Consider the following 6843-nt stretch of genomic DNA (forward strand, 5'->3'; position numbering starts at 1 on the left):
CACATCTCAAATGCTGATAGAAATTGTGTTGAATCTGTAGACAATTTAGGGAAGTATTGCCATTTTAACAATATTAGATTTCCAATCCATGAGCATGCAATTTCTCTCCATTTATTTGCCCTCTTTAATATCTTTCAATTACATTTTATAGTTTTCAGAGTTCAAGTCTTGCCTGTCTTTTGTTAAATGGAATCCATAGTGGGAGATTTTTAACACACATTCTGAGTAAATGATAGAATAGGCAGACCAAAAAAATGAAAAAATTACATAATTTTTAAAAAGTCTAATATATATATATTAAGCTTTATATATATATCTAATTATATACATAATTTATACACACACACACATACAATCAGCAATTACAGAGTATTAATTCTTTTCAGTATACTTTGGACAGTCATAGTAAGTTTTTATATACAATAGTATAAATCTTCAAACTTTGTTCTTTAAAGTTATTTTAGCTCTTTTGGGTCATGTATGTTTTCACATAAATTTTAGAATCCCCTGTGAATTTCCAGAACAACTTGCTGGGATTCTGAATAAGGCTGCAGTGGATCTCTGGATGGCGTCGGGAAGAACTGTGACTTAGACATCTTTGATTTCTCTGGACAGTGGTTTACAGTATAGCGGTGGTGTACTTTTCTTCATTATGTTTTTATAAATATTATAAATGGTATCTTTTAGAAATATAATTTTCCAATTAGTTATTGCTGATATATGAAAGGCTACTGATATTTGCATATTGATTTTGTATCTAGAGAACCACTAAATAAACTTCTGTGTGTGTGTTTGTTGTTTTTCTGTTGTTCAAAATATTACAGATGTCCCTTTTTCTCCCCAGTGACCCATTCCACCCCATCCCACTAAATCAGCATCTTAATCATGTTTATCTTAGGCTCTTGTGGATTTTCTATGCACCAAATCAGGTTGCCTGTGAAGAAGTTTTCTTCCTTTCCAGCCTTTGTCCTTTTATAGTCCTGTTTTATTGCACTGAGGAGGACCTTCGGTATGATGTTGAAAACAGTTGTTGAGAGTAAAGCATTTTATTCTCATTTTCAGGAAGATCTTTTAATATTTCACCTACACGTATATCTCCTTTAGACTGTTTTAGTTTTTTTGAAAAAAAAAAACTTTTCTATGACTAGGGATGTTCTTATTTCTAATGTGTTAAGTATTTTGTTCATTGTTATCATAAATAAGTTTATCGACGTTTTTATTGGAATAAACCCAACTTGGGAATTTTACATCTAAGTTCCTGAACAAGAGAGAAACTAAATGAGACTATGAATTCAGAGTGTCGTGTGCTGTGGAAAGCCTTGGTATTATAGGAGGATGCTCTAGGATCCGCAACCCCGTGGCCTCGAAGACCCTGAGAAGGCTTCAGGGGAAGGAGAGCTCTCAGTCCAAGGCCTAGGAGAAGCAAGCCACCGATGATGAGATGGGTAAGGGCTGTATGTGTCCCAAGCAGGGTAAAGGACATGTTCAGAGGGCTAAGAAAGGACAATTTCCAGAAATTGAAGGACTTTCAATACATCAGATGTACAAGGCAGGAGAGGTGGCCCAGAGAGTAGAGGGGACCTGCTGATGAAGGGGAGAAGCCATGTCAAGGTTGGTTTCTTTGACTTCTTATTTCTTGCTACTTATATTAACAGGTATTGATACTGTGACTGGTACTCAAGGAGTGTCAGTCTAGCGATTTTTCCTCCTCTGCTCTAAGCAGCCCCAGGGGTCCTATAGAGACACCCATGGACCACGTGGGACTGGAAGGTGGGAGGCAGAGCAAGCCCCTCTTCATCATCTATTTAAAAACCACTATTTCATCCAGAGCAGCAGTCTTACAGTTACTTGATTTAAAAACTGAACTTCCTGTATGATTTCATCCTCAGAAATGGTTCTGTGGTTTAAAATTACAGATTTGAATGACAAGAAATGAACTGTTCCCAAGAAATGAGCCGTCACCTCCACGAACCGCTATACGTGTGCTAGGGAAGGACGCGCTCTGCCCTCCGGAGGCAAGCAGGCCGGGGCCTCTTGGCCCAGCCGCAGAGGTTCCAACACGCTGCGGTGGAAGCCGGATTGGATGCTCCCAGGGCCCAGCTGCGAAATCGAAGGAAAAGGGAGGAATGAGACCAAGGAGAGAGTGAAGCATGCGAGTGTGGGCGCGTGAGGGCCTTCGGAGGGAAGCGAGGCCGACGCAGCTCAGAGGGGAGGCTTCCCGAGAGGTCGCTGGGGACTGGCTGGGCCTCGGTCTCAGAGGCCAAAGTGGTGTGCGAAACCAAGCATCTCTCTGTCATCACTCCCCCCACACCCTCCCAACCCTGACTGTTTGCGAGAGGATAATTTGAGTTTGGCAGAAAATGCAAAAACAGTTCATTTTTCCCAGACTTTGAAAAACAGCAATTAAAACCATCCCAGACACCCTGAAAATTAATTAATTCTTTTCCAGTTAGTCTGATAGCCTTGCGAAGATAATGAAGTCATCTTGTTAATATCCATCGGAACATTTACTCATTACTTTTCCATATCTACCTGTCTTATCTATCTTTATTTAGACTTTTACAAAGTAGTTAGTAAATTGCGTGCACCAGTAAATACGTTAACTTGGTGCAATTTCATGGAGATTTATGCACCTGTGATGTCGAATATATTAAGTTCCCATAAAAGCTTGGCAATTGGGATATGTTCTTTCCAAAGACCCTATGGGGTACATTTTCAATGGAGAGAGCGATACGCAGGAACCAAAATCAATGGGTTTAAATTATTAAAATTCGAGGCAGTCGTTACGGATTGGGTCAGGTATTATAAAACTTACAGTCCATCAATTTACTTTCAATATTAATTTTAGCCTGTGCCTTGCCATGAAAACCATGAGAATGGAAAGCATGTAACATCTCACTTGCAGCTGACACAGAAGGGAAGTGACTCTGAAATATAGACCCTCTCGGCCCCTGGGGAAGATTTATGTGGCGAGGATCACTCTCCTCAGAGGAGGACTGCAGGTGAGTGGCAGGTCTGTATTATAAATGCCTGGGGCAACTATAAAAACATAAATGGCATCAGGTTATTGATTTTTTTTTTCCTTTCTGGAGCCCACAAATTAGAAAAGTCACTGCTAAAAATCACTGGTCTATCCACAAATTTTAATTAAAACATAAATAAATCATGTTGGTTGCTGCACTTGCATATAAACAAAGGGGGAGATGGCATCCTTACAAATGCTTGTCAACATTTGGTGACTAATGGTTCACAGTGAAAATACAATCTGAAGCAACTGAATTGAAAGCAGATTCTGGACCTAACTAATATCACATGCAAACCATCTAAAGCTATTACGGCAAGAGGCATTGAAATCACAGATCAGGTTCTGGAGGGTGGGTGGGGGGGTGAGGATAATTTTGTTAAGTAGAGCAATACTGGGTTTTTTTATTGAATAAAGTGAAGTCCTGTAATGAGATATTACAGCTGCTACACTTTTGCCACATGATGGAGAAATGGATACCCCACCCCTTACAGAAAACACTAACCATATGCTGTGATGAGTCCAAATGTTGATTTTATTCCTAAATAAATACATAGCAAGGACTAATATAAATAGGTTTTTAGAAAACAGGGGTGGAAGAAGATGTTCTGAGCATACCCAGATCCCATTACATCAAAAGGGAAAGACTGAGATAGTCCATGTTAAATCCCAGGGGTTTCCCGCGTTGGCCGGGGCGCGGGAGCTGGAGGCCGGCCCGCACGGTGGGCTCCGGCGTGGGGGAAGCATGTGGCGCGCTCCTCCGCAGCAGGCGGGAGAGCGCCCCCTGGAGTTCTCCCTGGAAGCGCGCGATGCGGGGCACTGGGACGCTCGGCCCCGCTGTCGCCGCAAGGAGGGGCCGTGACGGGATGGCCTGTGGCCCCCACATCTTAACACCAGGCTCTGCTCGCAGTGGGAAGATGGACCTCATGCGACTGTCCTTGCAGCTCCGACTGAGCAGGAAGTGTGTTGTCTCCTGCAATGTCTTATTTGTCAAATGTTAGTAAAATAAAAAATAATTTTTTTCTTCATTCAGTCATTAAGTAATTCACTCACTCACTCACTTAGCAAGCATTCATTACGTCCTTAACTTTATACTATGCATGAAATTAGCTAGTTGGGGATGTAGAAAGGCGTAACGCAAAGAGGCCGCCCTCTGGAAGGACTCGAGTTGAAAGACAAGAAATATTCAGCATAATATGGCAAATATATATTTTTTAAATATATCTTTATTGATTTCAGAGAGAGGAAAGGAGAGGGAGAGAGAGAGAAACATCAGTGATGAGTCATTGATCGGCTGCCTCCTGCACGCCCCCTGCTGGGGGTCGAGCCCGCACCCTGGGCAGTGGCCTCACCGGGAACTGACCCTCCACCTCCTGGATCCTAGGCCGATGCTCAGCCGCTGAGCCATGCTAGTCAGGCGGTAAGTATTTTTAATAGCAGCATCCTAAGGATACTAGGGGAGCCTGGAGGACAGCAAGCTTAACTTTGGGGGAAAAAGACATGGGGCACGTTTCACAATGTGATGTTTAGGCTGGATCTTGTTATATGAATGGGCTTTTGCCAGACAACTGGAACTTAACCTACTGTGTGCTGAGCTTCTTTATTCACTCATTGCTAAAAGAAGAAAAATCTGATTTTTAAAAAACATACACACATAACAAAAACCAGAAAAATTATACCAAAAGCACAGAGAAAAAAATCCCTGACACCAGACTACCCACCTTTAAATTATAGTTCTACCACTCTAGCTCTGGAAATTTAGGCAAGTACATTAGTCTCTCTGTGCCTCAATTTCCAAATCTTTAAAATGGGGCAGCAATAGTACGTGCCTTGTATATTTTTGTAAGAAGTAAATGAGACCTAATCCCTGTAAAGCTCTTAGAACAGTGCTCAGCATATAAAAAGCATAGTAACCACTCATATATACGGTAGTATACAGACACACACCATATACATATTCTCACAGACATACATAGATTATTATAATTATTACACTTTTCTGCTGGCAAATGTTTATTGAGCATTGATTTTGCACCAGTTCTAATGCTAGGCACTAAAAATAGGTGGAAAACAGAAAAACAGAGTTCCTAACCTGGAGGAGCTCACATTTTCAACTGACTCCCAGTGTTACTGACTGCTAATTCTGTCTTCAAACCTGAACACTCCACTTAGTCACAAATGCCGCATCTGTACCTAGCAGACCCTCACGCTGAATGTGTACTCAGTCACACATCCTTTATTCTCTGCCCTCCCCGCCAGCTGTCCAAGCCCAGAACCTGGACACGCTCCCTGACTTTTCTCTCTCTCCCTCACCCCCAAATCCAATCAGCAAACCTTTTCAATTTTATCTCCCAAAGTGTTTTCAAGCCTGCCTTTTCTTCTACATCCTGACACTGACTCCTGGAGGTCAAGGCCTCAACATTGCTTTTCTCTGCCACTGTCACCACCTCTGAGCCAGCCTCCGGTTTAAGGCATCAGAAAGCTGCCACAGGGAACTTGCCAAAATGCAACCTGAGCATGGCCTACTCACAGTCCCTTAAGTGGATCCCTTCTGCTTGTAGTGTAGACAGCCCGACCTTCGCCGTCCAGATGAATCAGGCATCATTACATCACATGGTGCCAAACACCTCAAACCTCACCCTGAACTGCTCCCTGCTTCATATTGTGCCCTCCACTAAGATGGAGCCACTTTCTTCCTCACCATGCTCCTCTCCTGCTTAATCCACGTGGCTCTGCTGGGCCTATGACATTTGTCTTAGCCCAAAGGAGGAGAGCAGGCTGAGGTGGGGGGAGGGAGGGTGGGCAGTCACAGACAGCAGGCCTGGTCGATCAGAGCACAACACGTTGGTTGACCCCAGGGACTGGTTCAAGGGGAAAATATAGCACTAGGTTTCAGTGAGGATTAAAGAACCTAATGAACAGAAAGCAGGTGAATGGTGCCTGGCAGATGGTATGCACAGTAAAGCTATTTATTATCATCATCATTATTACTGTGCTGAATGAGCTGTGATGTAATGAAGCTTGAAGTAACTGTGGAAATCCGTAAGGCACATGCCAATCTTATAAATGCACCCATGAATGTTCTGTAACAACCGGAAACTTATTAGAATGCAAGCTTCATGAGGACAGAGATCTTTATCTGATATGTTCACTAATCCACCCTAGGTACCTAGAATAGAGGCTGGCACACAGTAGGTGCTCAAAAATATTTGTTGAAATGGCCAACAGATATATGTAAAGATGCTCAACTTCACTAGCTATGAGGGAAATTCAAATCAAAACCACAATGGGATACCACCTTACACATGTTAGAGTGTCTATTATCAACAAGACAAGTAATTACTGTGTTGGAGGAAAAGGAACCCTCACTCACTGCTGCTGGGGAGGTAAACTGGTGCAGACACTACGGAAAACAGTATGGCGTTCCCTCAAAGTATAAAGAATAGAGTTACCAGATGACCCAATGACCCCTTTTCTGGGTATCTTCCCAAAATATATGAAAACATTTATTCATAAAGATATATGTATCCCTATGTTCATTGCAGCATTATTCACAGTTGCCAAGACATGGAAACAACAGAAGTGTCTTTCGATAGATGACCGGATAAAGAAAACGTGTTACATGTACACAACGGAATACTACTCAGTCATAAGAAAAGATGAAATACTGCCATTTGCAACAAGATGAATGAATCTTGAGAATATCATGGTAAGTGAAATAAGTCAGATGAAAAAAGTCAAGAACCATATGAATAAATTTAAAAATATTTGTTGAATGAATGAACTCTTCAGTTTTTCTGTTAACTTCGTCACTGTCTAGA

This window comes from Miniopterus natalensis, chromosome 9, assembly GCF_054644295.1.
Source record: "Miniopterus natalensis isolate mMinNat1 chromosome 9, mMinNat1.hap1, whole genome shotgun sequence".
Lineage (NCBI taxonomy): Eukaryota > Metazoa > Chordata > Mammalia > Chiroptera > Miniopteridae > Miniopterus > Miniopterus natalensis.